Source organism: Hibiscus syriacus, unplaced genomic scaffold (assembly GCF_006381635.1).
Source record: "Hibiscus syriacus cultivar Baekdansim isolate YM2019G1 unplaced genomic scaffold, ASM638163v2 tig00111941_pilon, whole genome shotgun sequence".
Lineage (NCBI taxonomy): Eukaryota > Viridiplantae > Streptophyta > Magnoliopsida > Malvales > Malvaceae > Hibiscus > Hibiscus syriacus.
Genome location: NW_024063217.1, coordinates 1,027,306 through 1,054,572, shown reverse-complemented (window position 1 = coordinate 1,054,572; position 27,267 = coordinate 1,027,306). Strand labels below are relative to the sequence as shown.

The 27,267-nt window shown below is 32.4% G+C and overlaps 1 long non-coding RNA gene, 6 other non-coding genes and 3 pseudogenes across 7 annotated transcripts; 3 read left to right on the top strand and 7 right to left on the bottom strand.

Annotated features, from left to right (window-relative positions):
* Positions 1-1,302: 1,302 nt before the first annotated feature.
* On the top strand, positions 1,303-1,900 carry LOC120173161 (annotated as a pseudogene).
* Positions 1,901-1,980: 80 nt separating this feature from the next.
* On the top strand, positions 1,981-2,593 carry LOC120173160 (annotated as a pseudogene).
* Positions 2,594-4,850: 2,257 nt separating this feature from the next.
* LOC120173106 lies at positions 4,851-21,643 on the top strand. The gene is made up of 3 exons (XR_005521023.1): positions 4,851-4,864; positions 9,768-9,772; positions 21,381-21,643. It is a non-coding gene; the product is annotated as an uncharacterized LOC120173106 (long non-coding RNA).
* Positions 18,195-18,286, bottom strand: LOC120173207. Its single transcript, XR_005521036.1, has one exon. It is a non-coding gene; the product is annotated as a small nucleolar RNA Z101 (small nucleolar RNA).
* Positions 19,455-19,539, bottom strand: LOC120173205. Its single transcript, XR_005521034.1, has one exon. It is a non-coding gene; the product is annotated as a small nucleolar RNA snoR14 (small nucleolar RNA).
* On the bottom strand, positions 19,626-19,704 carry LOC120173208. The gene has a single exon (XR_005521037.1). It is a non-coding gene; the product is annotated as a small nucleolar RNA U61 (small nucleolar RNA).
* Positions 20,001-20,092, bottom strand: LOC120173206. The gene has a single exon (XR_005521035.1). It is a non-coding gene; the product is annotated as a small nucleolar RNA Z101 (small nucleolar RNA).
* LOC120173204 lies at positions 21,397-21,481 on the bottom strand. The gene has a single exon (XR_005521033.1). It is a non-coding gene; the product is annotated as a small nucleolar RNA snoR14 (small nucleolar RNA).
* Positions 21,569-21,647, bottom strand: LOC120173209. The gene has a single exon (XR_005521038.1). It is a non-coding gene; the product is annotated as a small nucleolar RNA U61 (small nucleolar RNA).
* Positions 21,648-23,618: 1,971 nt separating this feature from the next.
* On the bottom strand, positions 23,619-26,895 carry LOC120173056 (annotated as a pseudogene).
* Positions 26,896-27,267: the final 372 nt, after the last annotated feature.

Sequence of the window (27,267 nt, the reverse complement as noted above, 5' to 3'; positions counted from 1 at the left end):
TTTAAATTTTTTCTATTCGAGTCGAGTTATCCGAGTTTCTATATATTTTATATTCTTTTCACATTATAACTTTATTGAATATATCAAATACAATCTAAAATTATAAAATATATTCATAATATTATATTTTAAAGAAAGTATTTTGATAGTAAAATATTGATGAGAGTATAAAAGAGTTACAGGAATTGATGAGAAGAAAAAATTTGTAAACAATTGTAGTCAAAAGATCAAATTGAGTAAAAAGCAAAATTAAGGGACTAAATAAAAAGAGAGTAAATTTTTAGTGAAAAAGTAAGAACGAAGTTACAAAGTTATTCTATTGTAATATATGAGTATGTGGTTCAAATTTGGTAAAAATGAGTCTTAAAATAAAGCATAAATTGAAGAAATAAGAAAATTGTGAAAAATTGAGAGAATAAATTGAAAAATAGAAAATATGTTATCAAAAAGAGGAATACGATGGTTTAAGAGCATATAGTTCAAATTTGGTAAAAGTAGACTTAAATTGAAAGAGAAATTGAATGAATAATGAAATCAGTGACTAAATCGTAAAACCGTTAAAATACTTAGTCAATTTTTTTATTTTTCGTGTAACTCGAAATTCTAAAATTTCAACTCGAATCGAACTCGAAAACTGAATTGATAATTCGAGTTGACTTGAATGACTCAAAATTGGAAGAAAAAAATTGATTTTTCGAGTCTTGCAATTTAATCAACAACTTTTCTTCAGTTCATCTGAGAAATCAGCTGTTAAGACGAAGGTTTTCCGACTCGGTGCTCGAACAGGCAAGTACTCGCTGTTTGGAAGACGACCAACTAATGAGATTATCACCAAAGAAAACTGTATACCATGTGTAGAATGCCTATCATCTGGATCACCAGCCCGACAAGCATAGGAGAAATATCAGGCATTGAAAATTTGTAATCGTGACATGTGTAATGCACCAACTGCACTTCAAGAGAGTTTGGGATCTCCTCTATTAGTTCAGTCGAAATCGTTTTCAGGTTCGAGGATATTTTTTCCTTAAATCGGCGCTTGTATTAGGTGGTGGAGGTTGTAATGTAGGGTAAGACAATTGCAAGGGTTGAGAACTTGCAGTAAGAGGAGCTGCTTGCATTGGCTAGCACTAATGGAGATCCATTTGTATAATGTACAGATGAGGGACATACATGCTAAAACTTGCAAATAATTGTAGTAAAAAAGGACAAACTGATTAGGTAGGTTAGAAATTACTAAATGCAAATAACACGTCAATGTTTTCTGAGTACTTGGCATATAAACAGAAATCAACATTTTTTTCTCAGATCAGAAACTGACAGCTTTACAGAAATGGACACAAAGGTGGAGAGCAGAGGAATGGGTGGTTCTTTACCTGTTGAGAATGTCCAAGCTCTTGCATCCAAGAACCTGAAGCATATCCCGTCCAGATATATCAGACCAGAGGTTAAACTCGATGTAGCTTTAGATTCCTGTGATTGACATGTGCAAACTAGATCACCATGATAAACTGAAAAAACTCCATTTGGCTTGCAAACACTGGGGTTTCTTCCAGGTACGTAATCTAATCACAACTCTCAATAAAGAGTAATTTTTTACGTCAATGAACTCAATAGTTCATCTTTATTGTTGTTGAAACAGTTGGTCAATCATGGGGTACCAGATGAAGTGATTGAGAAAATGAAGATTGACACACAAGAATTCTTCAAATTGCCTTTGGAGGAAAAGACAAAGTGTGCACAGATACCAAATGAGATTGAAGGTTACGGTCAAACCTTGGTAATGTCTAAAGACCAGAAGCTTGATTGGAACGACGTGCTTTTTGTTTTTCCCCTGCCTGTGCCCTTGAGGAATATGAGATTCTGGCCGAACAATCCTCCTTCATTCAGGTACACTCGATAACGAAATCCTTCAAACTTCAGGACCATAATAGGGTGTCTGTAACTTGAGCTGTTTTCAGGGCAACCTTGGAGAAGTACTCAATGGAGTTGCATGAGCTTGTGAAGCTTATTGCCAAGAACCTGGAGACCGACCTCGAGAAGTTTTCGAACTTCTTCAAGGATGTAACACAAGGAATAAGAATGGACTATTATCCACCGTGTGCAGAGGCAAGCAAGTTTCTTGGTGCATCTCCACACTCTGATGCTAGAGCCTTAACGCTACTGTTCAAGTGAATGAGGTGGAAGGATTACAAATCAAGAAAAATGAGAAATGGGTGCCAGTTAAACCCATCCCCGGTGCATTGATAGTCAATATCGGAGACATGATCGAGGTAATATAACAATACTTGAAGCTACATAACTTAGACATGATGGATTGTATATATAACATGCCTAATCAAAGACTAAATAGCAGATTATAAGCAATGGAGAATACAAAAGCGTAGAACCTAAAGCTGTGGTGAATCAGGAGAAAGAGCGGCTGTCAATTGCAGCGTTTCACATCCCGAAAAATAGTACTCGAATTGGTCCATTGCCAGATCTTGTGAAAAGAAACAAAGCACTGTACAAGACTATGCTACTTGAGGAGTTCCTGACACTGAGGCTAAGCAGGAAAATTAATGGGAAACATCTGTTGGATCAAGTGAAGCTCTAGTTCAAAATCATAGTCTACTTTATCAGCTCTTTGTCCATGTCAAGTCTAAACTGGTACAAAGAACGAATTTGGTTTAAAAATAAATGCATTAATTTGTTCTTCCTATGAGTGTGTGGCCCGTCCTTGCTATCATATGACATTAATGCAGTGTCCATTATAGATTTCCAAAGATTTGATCCCATGTTGCGTCAAAAAGATTAGAACATAATAATGAAAAAATAAGTTTTTTCAAAAATTCCTATAAAAGGAAAAAACGATTTTCAAGTTATGCATTTTAGAAATTAGAAATGATGGTCAACAACTAAAGGTGCTTTAAGAAATTACCTAACCCATTAACGTGAAAACTGTACATATCATATAAACAAAAATAAAAAATTTCTAAGATAAGAACTTGAGAGAGCTTCACAGCAATGGAAACAGAAGTGCCAGGGCACGGTCCAACTTCAGCAGATTGGTTCTTTACATGTTGAGAATATCCAACCCTTGAATCCAAGAACACTGTTAACCGGGATAGACCGAGAGAGACAAGGGGCAATGACCCCATGAAAATTTCAAATTCTTAAATAGGTTCAACTCCTTAGATTTTTTTTTTTTTTTTGAATAATTCAGATTTTTATTATCCAAATAGCAGAGCCTACTACAAAATACAATCAATGTTCAGAACAGTTCGATACATAAAAAAAGAATCAATGATCACCTATATTCCAATGATTGCAGAGAGTAATATTCACACTATCTATTATGTTAAAATTCCTACCCCTTAGATGAAGACTAACAATGTCTTTGATAGCCTTTAGTATACCTTAGACAGACCTGGTTCGACCTTGGAACAGTCTTTTGTTCCCTTCCTCCCAAAGTGTGTAAACAAGAGCATTCAGAGCAAGCTTCATAACCATAGAAAGCAAGGATTTACCTTTCCAGGAAGAGCTAGCCCTCGCCAAGAAAGTGACCCATGAGCAGGCAGTAAAATGCAGACCAGATAAAGAGTAAATAGCTTCCCATAGGAATACAGCGGTAGGACAATTTAAGAATAGATGGTCCCTGGATTCCAATTCAGCTTTACAGAAAACGCATAAAGAATCGTTAATTAACCCCATACGTTGTAATCTTACCTTGGTAGGAAGTTTATCAAGGAAAGTCATCCAGGTTATCAGACTGGGTTTTGGGATATGCAGGGGAAACCGTAACAGTTTCTGCCAAGGAACCTTAGGTCTTTTCTCTCGGATTGAATCTCATATGGTACTAGCTTTGATAGCACATGGAGTCAGAAACTGATGCAACTCTGGTCTCAATTTCAGAAGCCTCTTGAAACACCAACCGGTAGTAGAATTAATTTCCACATACCAGAAATCTGTCCTTAAGGACATAATTTTTGAGCCAAGCAACCCAAAGAGACCCTTCACATGCAAGGATTTTCTTAATTAATAGGATCATGCATGCTTTATTCCAAGACTTCATATTTTTAATTCCGAGCCCTCCTTCGGATTTCAAGTAACAGATGTTAGTCCAACTTACTCTTGCTCCTGAGTCAGCTTTGTCAAACCCTTTCCAGAAGAAAGGGGAACAAAGTTGCTCTATCTTTCCCAAAACCGAGTTAGGCAGGAAGAGCTGCCTACACCAGAAATTAGCAATAGAAGACAACACAGTTCTAATAAGTTCCAATCTTCCTTGGATTTTTAATTTCTCCCTTCTAACATAAAATTTCCATGCATATTCCTATAATTAACATGAGCAAGCCAATCATAGTGATGAACATAAAAATCTCCATTTGGCTTGCAAGGACCAGGTTTCATCCACGAACCAAATCTACGCACACTTCAGAATTAACAGTCAGTAACTTTATTTTTACGTAAATAAACTTAGTAATCCATTTTGGTTGATGGGTAAAACAATTAATCAATCATGGGATAGTATAGTAGATAATGGAGTAATTGAGAAAATGATGAACACACGAGTTCTTCAACATGTCTTGCTAGAAATAAAATAATAGTTAGTTTATTTAGGTTGTTAGTTAGTAAGTTAGGTCATTGATTATTCACAGAGCCAGAATTTGGCATTAGGATTTGGATATGCCGACTTAAAACTTTTAAAATTTTAGAGGTTTAAATTAAAATCTTCAAAAAATTTGAAAAGATCAATTTGCATTTTTTCAAAAAAAAATTATGACCTAAATAAAATTCAAATAGTTAAAACAGTCATTATCCTCTTCCCAAAAAGACATATCTAATAAGATATGAGATTAATGCAAACTCACAGTAATATTATCAAATAGTTAAAATAAGAAAAACAACCAACAACAACATAATAAAAAACCAAATTCAATCAGGTGTATTATCCATAACATTATACAACAGTACAATGATGAGTGATATCTGTCAACAGAACTGGAAATGGAATACGTCTGAATTCTCGTCGGGGAATTTTGTTTATAAACATGTGGATGTCTTCTTTAGGATTGATCAACCAATTAACGACTGTAATGTCCAAGAATATTCAAGCACCATTGGAGAGTCCAATTATACCGAGGGGAGCTTAATGAGTTGAGCAGCTCGAGAGCAATTCTAACTAGATTCGATCAAAACTCGATAAAATTCAACTCAGGCTAACTAGACTCAAACTCGAGATCTTAATAAACTGAGTCAAACAAAGTCAACCTCAACTCGATAAGTTCGCGAACAACTTGTTAGTTTTTTTTTATAATCTTTTACTTATTATCTTAAAAATTATTTCATTAAAAGATTTACTAATGTACTAATGGATAATAAATGACTAATCTATTAATTTTTTAATAAAAAACTAAATTATTAATTAATAATTATTATTCTCCTACACCCAAAAATTAAATTCTAATTATTATTTTAATGTATTTGTAGATTTTTATTTTGGAGTTTAAACTTTAAATATTTTATACACTCTTTTGATTATTTTTTTTGTTAAGTTTATCAATTTACGTTTATATTAAGCTTTATATAGTCTTAGTAGATTTTACCTATAGAAGTAAAAAAATAAGATACAAATTTTGATAAACTTAATGAACAACGAGACAAACAACGAAGCAAGTAACGAACTTAACGAGCACAAGTCGAGTAAAATTTTAACGAGCTTAACAAGCAACGAGTCAAATTGAGTAAAAAAAATTAGCAAGAATGAGTTAACACTATCTAATTCGTGATCCACTCACTCGATAAACACCCCCTAATTATACCAAATTGCAGCAAAATAGATGTAACATCCTCCATACCGGGTTAGTGATTAAAGTGTAAGATTTTAAAATGTCAGTGATCAAATTCAATTAATCGAAAAGTGAAGGAATTAATTAAAGATGTTGGGTAGGATGAATTATTAAGTGAATGAGAACTAAAAGGGTAAAAGGGTCATTGAGCAAAGGTAATAATTAAATAATAGATAATGGGTATTATAATATCCAAGTGAAAGAAACAAGAGTTTCCAGATAACTCTTGATTCTTCTTTCTTCTTCAACGTGAAGAGCCCAAGCTAAGGTGAGTTTAATTTCTCTTGATTAATCCTTCAAATTCAAGCATGGTTTTAATTATGGAAGCCTTAAGAAAGATTATAGAAGGAAAAAGAGTTGTAGAAACTCAAAGAATTGTAAGTTAAGGGAGATTAAAGGTTAGAAGCCATTGAATGAAATATTGGATTAGAGGTCATAATAAGAATTTGAAGTTGGATTTGACTTGTTATCAAGCTAATTAAGAAGTATAAGGTGATAGAATTAAAGTTAGAACATGTTGATATTTGAGTATGATTCTTGAATATCATGTAAAAGATAGGATTTTGAGTTTAAGGAAGTGATTATGGAGTAGAAACGGGTTTAATTATGTGTATGAAAGTTAGGAATATTAATGGAAGTGAAGTATGAGGTATGGAGCTGAAAATGAAGGGATTTTCGAGTTCAAAAATGTAATTCTGGGCTAGGGGAATCGGTACCCATTCAAGGGGAACCGATAACCCTTCAAGCGAATAAAATTTCCAGAATGTCATGGGGGAACCGATACCCCCACAGGAGGGAACCGATTCCCCCTAAAGGAAAATTGTAAATATTGGTTTAATAAGTTCGTTTAAGTTGCTAGTATCAAATTACAAGGTGTAGGTATCTAATAATTGTCTTAAAATGTATAATTATGTAGATTCAGAGCCTAAACGAGTTCCGGAATCATTGATAAGTAAGATCGATAAAAAGGGAAGATAAGAGATTGGAATGGACTAGTGAGGCCAGGTGAGTGCATACAAGTTAGTTTATGATGTTTAATGGAAATAAGACTTGCGACGAGTCTATTTCCTATATTATAATGCATTAATTTATGATCATAGGCATATGTTTGATTTGGGTATATGTGATATATATTACAATATATGTTAAATGATTGTGTGAATACATGTATTGTGATAAGTATAGGAATTAATATGAATGGTCTATATGATTGCATGGGAATATGAAATAGGTTATATGATAAGTGACCATACATGTTAATAGTATAAGTGATCAATTATAAGAATTTATATAATAGATTTATATGACTACATGAGAAAGGTGATGAGTTAAATAAGATTAGACTATAGAGTAATATTAGAATAATATATTAATGAAGGGAATTGAGTATAAATGATGATACCAAACCATAAGATAAGTATTACTTATAGGATATATGATATTATGAATATAATATATAACTTTATGAGGAAGAATTGGGTGTTATATGATTTAGGTATGAAAATGATCTATGCGTAAGTATATTACGTGATTATGTGACTATGTGTGAAATAGAGTAAACTAGGTAAGTATAAGATATGTAAATATATGGCTATGGAACAAAGTATGTAATAATACAATGTTATTTGATTTATGATTTTGATATGTGCATGGATACATGAAATGGATATAGGTTATTATATATGTTACATGATTATATGCATGTGTAATATATGCTATGAGACATGCCCAATGTGAAATGAAATAAGCCAAGTGACTATATGAAATATGTGAGATATGAATATAAAATCATATGAGAAGTGAAAAGAATTACATGAAAATAGACTAAGTGATTACATGTATATGTGAAAGAAGCTATGAGCTTATATGAACATGTGATATGATATGGAATACATGGTTACACATACATATGGTATGTGACAGAAGAGAAATGACAAGTAATGTGAACTGTTAAATGGCAATGCCCATGTTATGTGTCATGAGAGCTAGGGGTATAGTTGGCATGCCAAGAGTCGAGGATCTATGTGGTCCTTCGGGATATATATGTATTCTTTGGAACATGTGTGAAGTCTGGTAAGACACAAACTTGATCCTTGGCATATGTATATGATTCTTAAGGAATTATATGTGGTCCTTCGGGACATTGTGGTCCTTCGGGACATATATGTATTCTTTGGAACATGTGTGAAGTCTGGTGAGACACATACTTGATCCTTGGCATATGTATATGATTCTTAAGGAATGATATGTGGTCCTTCGGGACATTGTGGTCCTTCGGGACATATATGTATTCTTTGGAACATGTGTGAAGTCTGGTGAGACGCATACTTGATCCCTAGTATATGTATATGATTCTTAAGGAATGATATGTGGTTCTTATGGACATTATTATATGGCACTATGGTGCAATTCTACGCGGCACTACGGTGCAATTCTATGTGGCACTTCAGTGCATTTATATGAGCTGTGGTGACAGCATTAGTGCACAACCTCCATAAACTCACATATCTATAGTTCTCACATATGTACATGGGCTAATCCAGAGATATGAACAAATATATGTTAGTGGTATGATAAATGTTATAGAAATGATATGATGTTGTGTGTGTATAGTGTTTGATTGAAAAGGTTAAGCATAAAAGTATGTGATTACATGATAAACTGTTAATGATGAGTTATGTGTATGTATGTATTTACTGTAATTAATCTGATATGATTTTATATGATACGAAGAAAGCATGTAATTTGGTATAACATGATAGAACAGAACATGCATGTATTGATATATGTTATAAAGAGCATTATAAGTTTTTATGCCTCACTAAGTCTTCGACTTAGCGTGTGATTGTTTCACACGTAGGTTTCGAGAAGAGTAAAGAGTAATGCGGAACAAGACAGGTCAGTTCTCCTTACCAAATGTCATATCAGAAAATATATGTACTGTTTATAGAGTGTAGTTGGCATGTAGTCTAAAGATATAAATTGTATGAACTCTGATATATTTTGTAAACGTTTTGAATAAGTTAAATGTTATCAAAGTTTTTAAATTACTCACTATTTTATACGAATAAATGTTTGAAAAGTCAATGTGACACTTCAAACTCGTATCCGGGTCGGATACGGGTTGGGGGTGTTACATTTAATGGTATCAGAGCTAAGGTTTAGCCGATTCTCGGCATAAACCGAAGTCCAAAGTGTCATAAAAGGTGTACATGCCAACATAGATTGAAAAATTTCTGATCTGATAGTGTAAGGAATATGTTGTCTTGCTAATAGAATAAGAATAGTTTAATACAGTAGAAATCCGATCGTGATAATTTTGAAGTAAGTGAAAGGTGATATTCCTGATTGTGATAGCTATTCACCTGCCCTGGCCAGACAGGATGAAGAGCGGGCACCTCAGGAAATGCCTAGTAAGATCAAAAGTTGATTTCAGAAAGCTGAAATCATATCTGAATAATGATAGAAAGTTTTCATTGTTTTGAATCGGAAACACGATATAGAGTAGTTTTGTTATTATGTGGATAAGATAGAATATGGTGAACAGGTGTCACCATAAGAATGTTAAAAAGATCTAATGACGTGGTGAGTACGTATAGAAGAACTCAAGGATAAGTGCATCAGTGACAAGTGTATAAGATGTATAAAGTCAGAGCTTATGAGTTTGAAACGAAGTGATAGTATTGCGCATAAACAAGAGTATGTTTATGATAAGGGTTTGCAGTTAAGATGGAAAGAGTTAGCATTGGCTAACTAGAGTATGTGATAAAAATGTACTGGAATTATAAGATTATAAAATATTGTCAGGATATGATAACCAAATCTGCAATGGATCTGGATACAGTTGCATATTTGGATCATAGTAATGTGGTATAGTAAAGGAAAAGGAAGTAAGAATTTGTATATTTAAGTAAAGCTGAGGATTGATAAGAAGAGTTTGAGAATGTGTATATCGATGATCAGATTATAGGACACAGGAAGTCAGAATGTTGAGTTTGAGCAAAAGAAATTTCAGGATGTATGAGAATAGAGGTGAAATTGATAAGTTGAGTAAGCGAATTTGAGATAATTTAGATTGGAAAGGATGTATATGATTGGTATAATAGGGCTTGTGCCCTAGATTGAACAAAAGTTATTATCTAGCTGTCAGAGTAAAGGTGCTAGAGTTATAAGATTGGAGGAAAGATAAAGTGGAGTTAATCAATATGATATGAATCTGGATGTGGTTATGTATCTTGATCATACCGATATGATGTAGGCAAAGAGATAAGCATTGGTATGTTTTAAAAAGTGGCTTTAAAGAAGAAAATACAAATACAAGAGATGATAAAGAATAAAGATCGGTAGAAGAAATAGGGATATCAAAGTTATGAGGATGCAATGAAGATGGTTACACAGAGATAAAAATAAGTGATAAGACAAGAGTATGTGAACATGGAAGGAAAGATATGATTTTTATATAAGAAGATTTTGATAATAAAAGGATAAATGGATAAAGAAATGAAAAGATGGTGTTTAAATGAGTAATATGATAAAGGGTTATAAGGAAGTGCAAATTATAAGTTTGATTAGAAGTAAGAAAAGTATGTAAGGTTATATGAAGAGATTATGTGTATCGTAATATAGACAAGGATGAAAGAATGAGTAAAAGTTTGGATTGTGGTGAATTAATTAGAAAATAAGGAAAGAAATGAATTGATGATTTTTTTATTTTTAGTGATAAGAATGATGTTACTGTCTACAGGATAAGTAACATATATGAATGGAATCAGAGTTATGAATTTGAAACAAAGGGATAGTATTGTGTATAAGAAAGAGTGTGGAGATGATAAGGATTTGTACTTTAGAATGAAAGAGTTAGCGTTGACTAACAAGATTTTGTGATGAAATTGTATTAGATATAGTTGTATATTTTGATTACATAAACGTGATATAGTGAATGAAGTGAGGATTTGTATGGAAGTGTAAATGATAAGTTCGATATAGAAACACGAAAAGTGTGCAAGGTGATGTGAAAATATTGTTTGACTCCTTAAAGTATATGTTTAATCACAATTGAAGAAGATTTAAAGTTGTGTTTTGGTCAAATGATGACGAATACAAGTTGGTATGGTTATAAGGTAATTAGAGAGTTATGAAGAAATAGATGGATTTATGATATAGAGTGATGAGATGAATGTTACTGTCAACGTGATGAGTGACATTATATGGAATTTTAGAAAGGTCAAAGGAAAAATGCATAATTGAATGAGAGAAAAGACAACAATGGATTGGTATTACTGGTTATTGTTTATATGATAAGCAACAGAAGATGAATGTATAAACGAAAAAGATAGTTGGAAAACTAAAGGATTGAAAAGTAAGTTTCTGATGATGACAAGAAAGAATAAGCCAGGGAAGCAACATAAGAACATTAGAAGATATGTTCTTATTAAGATGTGCAGTGAAAATTCGATGACGAATTTTCTTATAAGGAGGGGAGATTTGTAACATCCTCCATACCGGGTTAGTGATTAAAGTGTAAGATTTTAAAATGTCAGTGATCAAATTCAATTAATCGAAAAGTGAAGGAATTAATTAAAGATGTTGGGTAGGATGAATTATTAAGTGAATGAGAACTAAAAGGGTAAAAGGGTCATTGAGCAAAGGTAATAATTAAATAATAGATAATGGGTATTATAATATCCAAGTGAAAGAAACAAGAGTTTCCAGATAACTCTTGATTCTTCTTTCTTCTTCAACGTGAAGAGCCCAAGCTAAGGTGAGTTTAATTTCTCTTGATTAATCCTTCAAATTCAAGCATGGTTTTAATTATGGAAGTCTTAAGAAAGATTATAGAAGGAAAAAGAGTTGTAGAAACTCAAAGAATTGAAAGTTAAGGGAGATTAAAGGTTAGAAGCCATTGAATGAAATATTGGATTAGAGGTCATAATAAGAATTTAAAGTTGGATTTGACTTGTTATCAAGCTAATTAAGAAGTATAAGGTGATAGAATTAAAGTTAGAACATGTTGGTATTTGAGTATGATTCTTGAATATCATGTAAAAGATAGGATTTTGAGTTTAAGGAAGTGATTATGGAGTAGAAACGAGTTTAATTATGTGTATGAAAGTTAGGAATATTAATAGAAGTGAAGTATGAGGTATGGAGCTGAAAATGAAGGGATTTTCGAGTTCAAAAATGTAATTCTGGGATAGGGGAATCGATACCCATTCAAGGGGAACCGATAACCCTTCAAGCGAATAAAATTTCCAGAATGTCATGGGGGAACCGATACCCCCACAGGAGGGAACCGATTCCCCCTAAAGGAAAATTGTAAATATTGGTTTAATAAGTTCGTTTAAGTTGCTAGTATCAAATTACAAGGTGTAGGTATCTAATAATTATCTTAAAATGTATAATTATGTAGATTCAGAGCCTAAACGAGTTCTGGAATCATTGACAAGTAAGATCGATAAAAAGGGAAGATAAGAGATTGGAATGGACTAGTGAGGCCAGGTGAGTGCATACAAGTTAGTTTATGATGTTTAATGGAAATAAGACTTGCGACGAGTCTATTTCCTATATTATAATGCATTAATTTATGATCATATGCATATGTTTGATTTGGGTATGTGATATATTACAATATGTGTTAAATGATTGTGTGAATACATGTATTGTGATAAGTATAGGAATTAATATGAATGGTCTATATGATTGCATGGGAATATGAAATAGGTTATATGATAAGTGGCCATACATGTTAATAGTATAAGTGATCAATTATAAGAATTTATATAATAGATTTATATGACTACATGAGAAAGTTGATGAGTTAAATAAGATTAGACTATAGAGTAATATGAGAATAATATATTAGTGAAGGGAATTGAGTATAAATGATGATACCAAACCATAAGATAAGTATTTACTTATAGGATAATATGATATTATATGAATATAATATATAACTTTATGAGGAAGAATTGGGTGTTATATGATTTAGGTATGAAAATGATCTATGCGTAAGTATATTACGTGATTATGTGACTATGTGTGAAATAGAGTAAACTAGGTAAGTATAAGATATGTAAATATATGGCTATGGAACAAAGTATGTAATAATACAATGTTATTTGATTTATGATTTTGATATGTGCATGGATACATGAAATGGATATAGGTTATTATATATGTTACATGATTATATGCATGTGTGATATATGCTATGAGACATGCCCAATGTGAAATGAAATAAGCCAAGTGACTATATGAAATATGTGAGATATGAATATAAAATCATATGAGAAGTGAAAAGAATTACATGAAAATAGACTAAGTGATTACATGTATATGTGAAAGAAGCTATGAGCTTATATGAACATGTGATATGATATGGAATACATGGTTACACATACATATGGTATGTGACAGAAGAGAAATGACAAGTAATGTGAACTGTTAAATGACAATGCCCATGTTATGTGTCGTGAGAGCTAGGGGTATAGTTGGTATGCCAAGAGTTGAGGGTCTATGTGGTCCTTCGGGACATATATGTATTCTTCGGAACATGTGTGAAGTCTGGTGAGACACAAACTTGATCCTTGGCATATGTATATGATTCTTAAGGAATGATATGTGGTCCTTCGGGACATTGTGGTCCTTCGGGACATATATGTATTCTTTGGAACATGTGTGAAGTCTGGTGAGACACATACTTGATCCTTGGCATATGTATATGATTCTTAAGGAATGATTTGTGGTCCTTCAGGACATTGTGGTCCTTCGGGACATATATGTATTCTTTGGAACATGTGTGAAGTCTGGTGAGACGCATACTTGATCCCTAGTATATGTATATGATTCTTAAGGAATGATATGTGGTCCTTATGGACATTATTATATGGCACTACGGTGCAATTCTACGCGGCACTACGGTGCAATTCTATGTGGCACTTCGGTGCATTTATATGAGCTGTGGTGACAACATTAGTGCACAACCTCCATAAACTCACATATCTATAGTTCTCACATATGTACATGGGCTAATCCAGAGATATGAACAAATATATGTTAGTGGTATGATAAATGTTATAGAAATGATATGATGTTGTGTGTTTATAGTGTTTGATTGAAAAGGTTAAGCATAAAAGTATGTGATTACATGATAAACTGTTAATGATGAGTTATGTGTATGTATGTATTTACTGTAATTAATCTGATATGATTTTATATGATACGAAGAAAGCATGTAATTTGGTATAACATGATAGAACAGAACATGCATGTATTGATATATGTTATAAAGAGCATTATAAGTTTTTATGCCTCACTAAGTCTTCGACTTAGCGTGTGATTGTTTCACACGTAGGTTTCGAGAAGAGTAAAGAGTAATGCGGAACAAGACAGGTCAGTTCTCCTTACCAAATGTCATATCAGAAAATATATGTAATGTTTATAGAGTGTAGTTGGTATGTAGTCTAAAGATATAAATTGTATGAACTCTGATATATTTTGTAAACGTTTTGAATAAGTTAAATGTTATCAAAGTTTTTAAATTACTCACTATTTTATACGAATAAATGTTTGAAAAGTCAATGTGACACTTCAGACTCGTATCCGGGTCGGATACGGGTTGGGGGTGTTACAATAGATGCTTCAAGATGACCTGGAAAATAATATGAATGAATAAACAGACACATACCGAAACATTACCTCAAATCAAATATAAAGAATCTGAACACAAATTGAATGTTAATTTGTTTTTGGAATATTAGAGGATTCAACAATCCTCACAAACAGAAAAAAGTTATGAATAAAGCTAATCTTTTCAAAGTAGATGTTCTCTGTCTGTTAGAAACTCGTGTTAAACCTGACAATTCTGAAAAAAGGAATTGACCTTTCCCTCTGTCACTCAACTGATCAAAGGAATTGACTTGGAAAATAATATGAATGAATAAACAGACACATACCGAAACATTACCTCAAATCAAATATAAAGAATATGAACACAAATTGAATGTTAATTTGTTTTTGGAATATTAGAGGATTCAACAATCCTCACAAACAGGAAAAAAGTTATGAATAGAGCTAATCTTTTCAAAGTAGATGTTCTCTGTCTGTTAGAAACTCGTGTTAAACCTGACAATTATGAACACAAATATGGTTTCTTTAGAAAAAAGGAATTGACCTTTCCTTCTGTCACTCAACTGATCAAAGCATTACTGCTAAATGTCTCTTCAATAACATTCATTTTATTATCACTGCTATCTACGGAAGTAACAATGGTTCTTCTAGAAAACTTCTTTGGCAGCACATTCATCATCTTGATTCTAGGTTTGGGTCTCTCTCTTGGATTATGGGAGGTGACTTTAATATCTTTCTTCAGCATAAGGAAAGTTCTGATTATCAAATTCTTGGACCTTATTTAACCTCTGAAATGGCAGACTTCCAAGAATTGATTCAAGAAATTTCTCTTTATGATCATCCTTTCTTTGGGCCTACTTATACCTAGAGTAATAAACTAAAAGACATGTATCTAGCCAGGAAGCTTGACAGAGTGTTGATTAACTCCCATTGGGCTACCTCTTTTTAAAATTCTTTTGTTGAATTTATTGCTCCTGGCCCATCAAATCACTGTATGGCTCTTGTTTGGATCAGCAAAGAGATTCAAATCAATAGGCCTAAGCCTTTTAAATTTTTTAATTTCTGGTGCAAGCATCCAAATTTCCTTGGACATGTTCTGTATTCATGGCATCAACCATCTCAAGAAAACCCTATGTAGAAATTGTTTCTCAAGCTTAAACGTTTAAAGCCTTGCTTGCATAAGCTTAACAAGGATAACTATAGTGATATCTCTACTAGGGTAAGGATTAAAAAGAGAGAACTGGAACAAATTCAGATCTCTACTCTTAATGGCAATAATTCTTTAGAAAAAAGAATTGGGTCTTCAAAAGGAACTGGTTGACTTAGAGGATACTGAATACATGTTCCTTAAACAAAAAGCTAAAGTTCAATGGATCAAAGAAGGTGACAAATGTACAACACTCTTTCATTATGTCGTTGCCTCTAATAATAAAAGAGACACCATAAGAATTCTTATTGATAATGAGGGGAAAAGACTCACGACTTACGATGATATGGCAAATGAAATTATTGATTTCTTCACACACCAACTTGGTACTACATATCCTAAAGTCTCTCCTTCTGACCCTTCTACCTTGAGAAATTTGCTTAAATTTCATTTGCCTAACGAGGTTGCTAGTGATCTGATTAAAACAATTACTAATGAAGCGATCAAAGAGTCCTTATTTAATCAAGGAAATGACAAAGCCCCATGCCCTGATGGTTTCACTCCTCTATTTTTCAAACATTCCTGGTCTGTCGTAGGGGAAGATTTTATTAATGTTGTTAAATACTTCTTTCAAGAGTCTAACATCATTCCTGCTTTTAATTCCACCATTATTGCCTTGATTCCAAAAATCCAGAATCCTAGCAAAGTTAAGGATTATAGACCTATCTCTTATTGCTCGGTTGTTTACAAAACTATAACAAAAACCATTGTCAAAAGATTGACTTCGCTTCTTCCTGACCTTATATCCCTCAATCAAACCACTTTTGTAAGAGGTAGATCAATTATAGACAACACCCTTCTTGCTCAAGAATTAGTGAAAGGCTATGGTAGAAAGAATATCTCGCCAAGATGTGCTCTCAAAATTGACTTACAAAAAGCCTTTGATTCTCTTAATTGGGAGTTTATCTCCTCCATTCTTAAAGCAATAGGACTTCCTTCCATTTTCACTAGATGGATCGATTCTTGCTTCAAAGAAGCTAGATATTCCATATCTTTTAATGGTAGTCTAATTGGATACTTCAAAGGCCAGAGAGGCATCCGCCAGGGAGACCCTCTATCTCCTATCCTTTTTGTGATAACAATGAACATTCTCTCAAAAATTCTCAATCTTGCTGCAGCCAGAGGCATATTTGGATACCATCCAAAGTGCAAAAAAATTGGTATTACTCACTTATCTTTTGTAGACGACCTCTTGATCTTTTATAAAGGCAACCTTGAATCTATTGTTGGTGTTACTAGTGTCTTTAACCATTTCTATGATATTTCTGGTCTGAACCTCAATGTTAGCAAAACTGAGTTTTATGCTGTTGGTATTTCTGCTCGAACTTTAGACTCCATTAAATCTTCCACTAGCTTCAAACAAGGTTATTTGCCCGTTAGGTACGTAGGAGTCCCTCTTGTCACTCGAAAACTTACTGAAAAAGACTGTCTTCCTTTCATTGATAATATCAAAAAAAAGGCTTCATCATTGGTCTAGAAAACTTCTTAGCTATGTTGGGCATCTTGAGCTTATTAAAATTGTCCTTTACAGTATAGTTAACTTCTGGAGTAGACAATTTATCCTCCCTCATAAAGTTATCAATCAGCTTGAGCAGCTTCGCTCTCGTTTCCTTTGGAAAAGAAATGATACAGCTGTTACATGAGCTAGGATTAGCTGGGATAGGATTTGTAGTCCCAAAGCTGAAGGAGGTCTTGGGTTGAAGAACATCTAATCCTGGAATAAAGCCTGCATGATTCAACTCATTCGAAAAATTCTAGCTGGAGAGGGGTCTTTATGGGTCGCATGGATACAATGTTATATTATCAAAAGCAGCAACCAAAGTGATATCAATGTTAACTCTTCCTACAGTTGGACTATCAGAAAACTTGTGAAAATGAGTAGTGAAGTCCTTCCTAATTTAACTGCTGGTGTCACGAATACTAAAGAAATATGGGAAGATATCAGATTTCATAGAGACAAAGTTTCCTGGCATAAAGTAATTTGGTTTCCTCTTCACACCCCAAAACTTAGCATTATCTCTTGGATGGCCATTCTAGATCGTCTTCCTACTCGAGATAGACTTATTAGAATGGGAATTACTTCTGATAGTCTTGTATATTGTGCAATGAGGATAATGAATCCAGAAATCATTTGTTTGTTGAATGTACTTATGCTACTTCTCTATGGAATTCTATTATGAATCTGTCTAGCATGCGAGATATTCACAGGTCTTGGGATTCAAGGATTGAATGGGCTGCTCAAGCTTGGAAAGATAAATCTCTCCTTTCCACCATACTGAGGATCGCCTGGACTGCATTTATTTACTTCATTTGGGAGGAAAGAAATAGAAGAATTTTTAACAGAGGATCAAGAACAGCATATCAACTCCTCACGTCTATAAAGGAGCAAGTTCGTCTAAAATTTACTCCCTATTGGGATGATTGTTGTACATTAAACTCTTTCTTTTTCACTTGGGAAATAAAATCTAATTATCCAAAAAAAAAAGCTATTCAAAAAGAAAAAGCATTTAAGGTTTTAAAAAGCAATCCGATATAACGGGCATCAGGTCTCCAAGGTTATAACATCAATATAAAATTATCAGACGTAAATTACCCATTAATTATAGGAATTCATCAGTTGCCCAAAAGGATAAACAAGACGGGGAAATGGTTGAATTCATAAAATAAACTAAAAAAGAAACTTCGAATAAATTAGCAAATGAAGATTGAAATGTTGCTTTAAGAATGTAATCAAACACAAAATACGCAAAAAATTGGGTATAGAATCCAAAGAACTTACCACAAGATCTGGTTCGTTTACAAACAAAAGAAAACGTTTCAAAACACACTGAAATAGTGGGCATCGGTTCTCCAAGGTGTTTTAGCATCAAGAAACGTTTCACAAGTGCGGGATATAGTTTTTGTAGAAAAAAGTTCCAATCACAAAGCCCTTGTTTATTTTCAATGTTCCACCTCTTCAAACCTCTTATGTCTGCGCCGCGCAGACATTAGGCTTCGAAGACCGTTTGTTTTTTAGAAGACAGAAGCTCTTCTAACGTCTGCGCGAGCTCTTCTTGGTGCAGACATGATTTTATGTCTTCAAATGTCTTCAAATGTCTTCAAACATCTTCAAGAACAATTATAAAATATGGTTATTTATTAAAATAATTTTAAATAATTTAATAAGGTTATTTATTATAAAATAATTTATTTTAAAATAAATTATTTTAAAATAATTTATTTTAAATAATTTATTAGTATGTATTGATTTATTTTAAAATATGAATTGATTTATTTTAAAATATGGATTGATTTATTATTGTAGTTGTATGGATTGATTTATTTTAAATAATTTATTAGTATGGATTGATTTATTTTAAAATATGGATTGATTTATTTTAAATAATTTATTAGTATAGATTGATTTATTTTAAAATATGAATTGATTTATTTTAAATAATTTATTAGTATGGATTGATTTATTTTAAAATATAGTTTGATTTATTTTAAATAATTTATTATTGTAGTTGTATGGATTAATTTCAGTATTGTAAAACTAAAATTATTTAAATTTCAGTATTGCAAAACTCTTTTAAGTTTAAAAAATTAGTTTATTTATATTTCAGTTCATTTTAGTAATCTGCATACGTTAAAAAACAGTCTTCTTCTTGCAGACTGCAGACTTTTGGTCCACATCTTCTACTACAGATGCCTACAGATGTGATCCGCAGACTGCAGAACTTTCACCTCTGCAAAAACAAACACCACCAAAATAAATTATCCAACAAATCTTGTAAAGAGACGGAGAATTCAAAGCGATCAGAACCTGTCGGAACTTCAATGTAACATCAAATTAATTTAGTGGATTGGCAGACCATTGAATTTCTATCATCTCATCGCTTTTAATCCTTTCTCCGTTATTTAAAGAGAAAAATCCATGAAATTTCATGCTAACAAATTTAAAAAAATAATAATAAGAAAAGAGTAAGCTCAGAACTTCTTAGAGGGTTGTGTGACCGTCACCGGATGCTCCTCTGGTACACAAAATAATGTTCATCAACGCTACTCAAAGGTGAAGAAAATAGCTTACCTTTCGGGAGGCGGCTGTTTATCGAAGCTCAGGGATGAACGAGTCTGAGCAGCGAATAGGTATTTATAATGCAGGGTGAAACTGAAACCCTAGTAGCCGCTTGTCAATATGCGGCAAAATTACGACTTTCAAGTATTTAACTTTTAACTTTCAGGGATGATTGTTGTACATTAAACTCTTTCTTTTTCACTTGGGAAATAAAATCTAATTATCCAAAAAAAAGCTATTCAAAAAGAAAAAGCATCTAAGGTTTTAAAAAGCAATCCGATAGAACGGGCATCAGGTCTCCAAGGTTATAACATCAATATAAAATTATCAGACGCAAATTACCCATTAATTATAGGAATTCATCAGTTGCCCAAAAGGATAAACAAGACGGGGAAATGGTTGAATTCATAAAATAAACTAAAAAAGAAACTTCGAATGAATTAGCAAATGAAGATTGAAATGTTGCTTTAAGAATGTAATCAAACACAAAATACGCAAAAAACTGGGTATAGAATCCAAAGAACTTACCACAAGATCTGGTTCGTTTACAAACAAAAGAAAACGTTTCAAAACACACTGAAATAGTGGGCATCGGTTCTCCAAGGTGTTTTAGCATCAAGAAACGTTTCACAAGTGCGGGATATAGTTTCTGTAGAAAAAAGTTCCAATCACAAAGCCCTTGTTTATTTTCAATGTTCCACCTCTTCAAACCTCTTATGTCTGCACCCCGCAGACATTAGACTTCGAAGACCGTTTGTTTTTTTAGAAGACAGAAGCTCTTCTAACGTCTACGCGAGCTCTTCTTGGTGCAGACATGATTTTATGTCTTCAAATTTCTTCAAACCTCTTCAAGAACAATTATAAAATATGGTTATTTATTAAAATAATTTTAAATAATTTAATAAGGTTATTTATTTTAAAATAATTTATTATAAAATAATTTATTTTAAAATAATTTATTTTAAAATAATTTATTTTAAAATAAATTATTATAAAATATGGATTGGTTTATTTTAAAATAATTTATTTTAAAATAAATTATTATAAAATATGGATTGATTTATTTTAAAATAATTTATTTTAAATAATTTATTAGTATGGATTGATTTATTTTAAAATATGAATTGATTTATTTTAAAATATGAATTGATTTATTTTAAAATATAGATTGATTTATTATTGTAGTTGTATGGATTGATTTATTTTAAATAATTTATTAGTATATATTGATTTATTTTAAAATATGGATTGATTTATTTTAAATAATTTATTAGTATATATTGATTTATTTTAAAATATGGATTGATTTATTTTAAATAATTTATTAATATGGATTGATTTATTTTAAAATATAGATTGATTTATTTTAAATAATTTATTATTGTAGTTGTATGGATTAATTTCAGTATTGTAAAACTAAAATTATTTAAATTTCAGTATTGCAAAATTCTTTTAAGTTTAAAAATTTAGTTTATTTATATTTCAGTTCATTTTAGTAATCTGCAGACGTTAAAAAACAAACAGTCTTCTTCTTGCAGACTGCAAACTTTTGGTCCACATCTTCTACTGCAGATGCTTGCAGATGTGGTCCGCAGACTGCAGACCTTTTACCTCTGCAAAAACAAACACCACCAAAATAGATTACCCAACAAATCTTGTAAAGAGAAGAAGAATTCAAAGCGATCAGAACCTGTCGGAACTTCAATGTAACATCGAATTAATTTAGTGGATTGGCAGACCATTGAATTTCTATCATCACATCGCTTTTAATCCTTTCTCCGTTATTTAAAGAGAAAAATCCATGAAATTTCATGCTAACAAATTTAAAAAAAATAATAATAAGAAAAGAGTAAGCTCAGAACTTCTTAGAGGGTTGTGTGACCGTCACCGGATGGTCCTCTGGTACACAAAATAATGTTCATCAACGCTACTCAAAGGGGAAGAAAATAGCTTACCTTTCGGGAGGCGGCTGTTTATCGAAGCTCAGGGATGAACGAGTCTGAGCAGCGAATAGGTATTTATAATGCAGGGTGAAACTGAAACCCTAGTAGCCGCTTGTCAATATGCGGCAAAATTACGACTTTCAAGTATTTAACTTTTGGCGGAAAATAAGGTCAAACTATGTCTTTAGTCCCTGTCCTATGAGTAAATATTCAATTTAATCTTTATATTCAAATTTATCAATTAAATTGAAATTTTATTTTATATCAAGTCAAACTTGAAACACGCCTACTTCGAACAAAGAACAATATCAAGTCTATACATAAAGGCGTTATTAAGATTTTAAATCTTTTAGATAACGTTTAATATTTAAATTTTAATATTATAAATTAAATTGAAATTTTATTTTATATTAAACATTCATAATATTTAATTTAAATATTAAATCGAGATAGATATAGCTTGCTGATATTTTGAACAACGCTATTTACATGGAAAAAGAATTTCTTGGATTAAAAGTAAATTTATCATCATAACATAACAAATATCTTACTTTTATCGATATTTATTATTATAATTTAAGACTACATTTTTTTAATTGGATATTACAACTAAGGGTCTATTTCATAGATTGTCATTGGTTTTCTTGAAAAATAATTTATGTAAATGGATTACATGAAATTTGTTTTACTTAAAATGAACTACCTAAAATCGTTTTGCATAAAATGAATTATATTTTCTAAAAAAATAATTTTTGAAAACTATTTTATGGTGTTTTGATGAAATTATGTAAACCATTACGTAAATAAATAAAGTTCGATTCGGTTAATAATTTCAAAAAAAATCAATTTGATTAACGATTAAAAAAATCCAGTTAATTCGGTTAATGATAATTCAATTCGAGAAATGATTGAATTAACCATTTGAACACCCTTAAATTTAATTATTAGTATATCAATAATATAATACTAAATTATTATATTAAATATTAAATGTATAAATTAAAATCTCATTATTAATAATTTAATAATATTATATTCATAAAAATAATAGATAATACCAATTATATAATAATTTATTATATATTACTAAATTAAAATATCACATCATATTTTATTACAATATATCTGAGTATATATTAATATAATATTAAAAATATAATTTTATTAAGTTATATTATAATAATATTAAATATTTTATCAAAATAATATTAAAATATTAAATTAATATTAAATGAATAAAATAATATCTTTTTGAGCACTTAAACTTGAGGTGAATAGTTAGAAAAATATTTTAGGAAAAATTAGATGGTAAAACATTTTACAAAAAATACAAAGAAAATAGAAAAATAAATTACATTGAAAAAATCAATTACAACTATCAAACACTGAACAATATTTTTCTTAAAACCAATTACAACTATCAAACACACCTTAATTCTCCTTCTTCTTTTTTTATAAAGAATTTGCATTAAACCGGCGTAGTGATAGCCGGGGGCAAAGTAAAGTGAAGTTTAGACAAGATGGCTCAGATTAACCAACTTCAAGGTTCAGTTCAGTACTCGTAAAATGTAAGAAACGAGAGAGAAATCAGCATTAGAGAATTAAATGTTCTAAAAAAGGGTTGTCAAAAATGATCACACGATCACCTCTAATGGAAGATGTTTCACTTATATATATACACACATGTAATCTGAACACTCCCAGAACAGCTCACCTGTATTATAGAAAGATTTGAACCTGCCAGAGAGAAAATGGCAGAGCTTTTATACTCCAGGAACCATTCAACACATCCAACCGGTACAAGGTAATGAAGAATGAAAGGAAAATAATTTAGCCAAAAGAAAACTAAGAAGAGACTTAGGTTATGCATTGCAGATGCAGAGAGCAAGAAGCAATGGAATATACCCATCCAGTTTTAAGACTGGAGCCAAGGCATCATGCAAACGTCTGAAGAAGAGAACACCTTTGGGTAATTCCTTTCCTATCAGATTTCACTGAAAAATACTACTCACGGAACAATCATCGTGCACACGCCAAATGGTTTCACCCAACAGATTCGCCACAGAAAGAACTGTCAGCTGAGGGAAGTAGTTCTTCTCTGCCACTGGAAGTGTATTTGTAATGATCACTTCCTGGAAAATGCCACTCGATAACCTCTCTCTTGCAGGAGGGCTGCAATAAAAACAATACATATATTAGCAAAATGATGACGACTAAAAGGTTGATGCATATGAAACTTTTAACATAGTTCGAACAATTAATTTTAGACCTGAAAACTGCATGAGTACAGCATGCATAAACTTCCTTTGCCCCCTCTTGGTGTAGCAGTTCTGCCCCCTTCACAATTGTTCCTAGCACACACAGAAAGTTTTGTTAGTAAGCATAAACTGAATTTATAACACAGCCAATGGTCGAAGAGGACCATTTTCAAGGCAGAAAATCAAAACCAAAATGAAACTATCATTTCCAAAACATGGGGATAATAAAACTTTGCAGAAATAGAGATGAACTTTTTTGCCACGTCCACCATTTAACCACTGTATACATCATGATAAGCAAAATAAACGTCTATTTGTCATTCGGAAGAGGTTTATGTTTACACTCTTCACATTGCCTTCACTCACCAGCAGTGTCAATCATATCATCCACCATAACAGCAACTTTTCCCTTTACATCACCAATAAGGTTCATTACCTACAAAATAGAAGCAGTCATGGACTCTGAAGACAATAACAATGTACTAGTCATATAACTAAAGCAAGAAATACAGCATAAACTGGTGATTTAGAAGACCAATTGGCAGCAGACATCAGCCTACTGCCAGGTCTGCAATGTCGATATCAATAACAATATATATAATTGCACAATCAATTTGGAAAAAAAATATAATGAGAGCAGAGATGAGGAGAACACATTACCTCTGCAACATTGTGTCCTTGACGCCTTTTATCCACAATGGCTAAAGGTGCATCTGACAGTTTTTTTGCAAAAGCACGTGCTCTTGCTACTCCTCCAACATCAGGTGAAACCACTACCAAGTCAGTGGAAGATATTCTCTTGCTGGCAAGATAATCAAGAATCACAGGCTACAGTCCAGACAGTTAAAGGATATACAAATTAGTAATTGCTTAGCCATCGACAGTGAACAACCATAAGGCTAGAGTAAAATGATCTTCCCCAGCTCCAGGCCCATGTACCATACAATTTCCTGCAACAATAGAGCTGGCAAACATAAGTTTCAAGAAATAAGAAAGTAAACTTGCATAAGTTCAGAAATGATACGGCAAGTAATCTAATCCTTAAAGCATTAAAAGCGCGTGATGCTTGATAAGGTTCAACAGCAGTAAAATGAATTTATAAAACACTGTTAATATTGACAAATCGGGAGAATGTCATTCAAGCAGGCAAATTATGTATAGCATATTGACTGGTTCAAATTGAAAGACTGCCCAGAATGAAGGTCACAAGAAAGAACACGATTTGCACCAGCTTCAGTGACAAGATTTGCAACAAGTTTGGCTGCTATTGATTCTCGCCCTTGGTTCTGAAAACAAGATTACAGACAAAATTAAATTTAGTATCATAAAAATACAATACGATTCAAAAGCTCCAGAAGTTATATCTTATGGGGGGGAAACTGCAAAGCAAGGACATTGATTCAATCAACATAATTCTAACACAATATTGCAGAATTTGTTCTGGTTACGATAAAAAGGAAAAACACATCATCGAACTAGGCGAATTCGGGTGATCAGATTTTTAATCAATTTAATTTGTAGCTGGTGTCTTAGTTGATACAACAAATTTCATCCCCTGCAGTTTATTATGAAATAGTCACATTTTATCTTACCTTTCTATCAGCTCGGGCATAACCAAAATAAGGAATCACCACAGTGATATTTTTGGCCGACGCTCTCCGGCAAGCATCTATCATTATGAGAAGCTCCATCAGATTCTCATTTGCAGGAGGGCATGTTGGTTGCACTAAATATACATCACATCCTCTAACACTCTCTTGCAGCTGAACATAAATTTCCCCATCAGCAAATCGCTTAATGTTGATCTTCCCCAGCTCCAGGCCCATGTACCATACAATTTCCTGCAACAATAGAGCTGGCAAACATAAGTTTCAAGAAATAAGAAAGTAAACTTGCATAAGTTCAGAAATGATACGGCAAGTAATCTAATCCTTAAAGCATTAAAAGCGCGTGATGCTTGATAAGGTACAACAGCAGTAAAATGAATTTATAAAACAGACTGTTAATATTGACAAATCGGGAGAATGTCATTCAAGGGGCGATTAGAGATGATGGGCAACCAGCCTAGCAATCTTATCATTTCAACATGGAAATTGAAAGTAACACCTGGAAAAAAAAATCTCTACCACAGAAGGCAATAAGTAATCAAGGTGTAAAGCAATGACCTGAGAAAGTGCAGGATTGGCAGTCCCAGAAAACAATTTGATCTTAGCACTATTTCTGTTAGCAGTTGTCTCCAGTCGAGCCGATTCCAAGAACTTGGGCAGTGTTCTTTCATTTAGGATAGGAATCACTGGCTTCCCATTCCAAATATTCACTGATTGATCCATGTCACATTTCTAGTATTTCCAACCATAAAAAGAAAAGCACCCATATCAGTAAAACATTAACACTGCGCAAGAAACGAAATGTGCCCTTTCCCAGTCACCCAAAAAGGCAAAACTTGCCTTTTGTTGGGAAAACTTTCTTTTACTGTAAAAATAGTAGAGGACGAATCCAAACGAAGCCAAATTTTTTGAAGGAAAATAAGAAACGCTACACTGTAGATCTCATCATATACCCACACGTACGGCACATTACACGAAAATAATACCAATAAAAAACAAATATTCAACCCCAACAGAGAAGAAAACCGAATTATATAATAAAAAAAGGAAAACCAGCATTTAAAAAACCAAAAGTAAAATAAAACTCACTCCAGCAGCTTAAAGACACCAAAAATGAAATCAAGGTTTATATAATAATAAATCTGGCTTACGAAGTTGTTGGAAGCGCGAGTACGAGAGCGAGAGCCATTGTAACTGACGCTTTTGAGGCCAAGAGAGCAACTGGCGAAGAGTGAATACGAAGACGAAGATGGCTTACAGGGCGAAAGAGTGGACAAAGAAGCCATTCTTCTTGTCGTTAATATACTTTTTCCTTCAGGCAATTTGGGCTGGGTTCGCGGCGGTTAAGAAATTTAAGCGGTGGCGGAGTAGACGCTGAATGAGTAAAGATGCGTCGGCATTTTTTTAAATATAGATGGCCGAGAAAGTATTGCTGCGGCCCTCTTCTTTTTCTATTCCTCCACAATCCCTTCGTTTGGATTCCCACGCAGTGAACTACACGCCATTTATAGAGTAGCCATTTATAGAGTAGATTATGAGTTTATTACTTAAACTATCATTTTTTATTTATTTTAATATATAAACTTTTAATTATTTCAAAATCGATATAATATTTAGTTTTTATTTTAGTTTAATACATATCATTAAAAATTTTAATTTTTGTTTCATTTTAGTAATTCGTTCAAAATTTAATGTTAAATTTTGAAGAAAAAAATTGAAAGTTTAGGTACTAAAATGGTTCA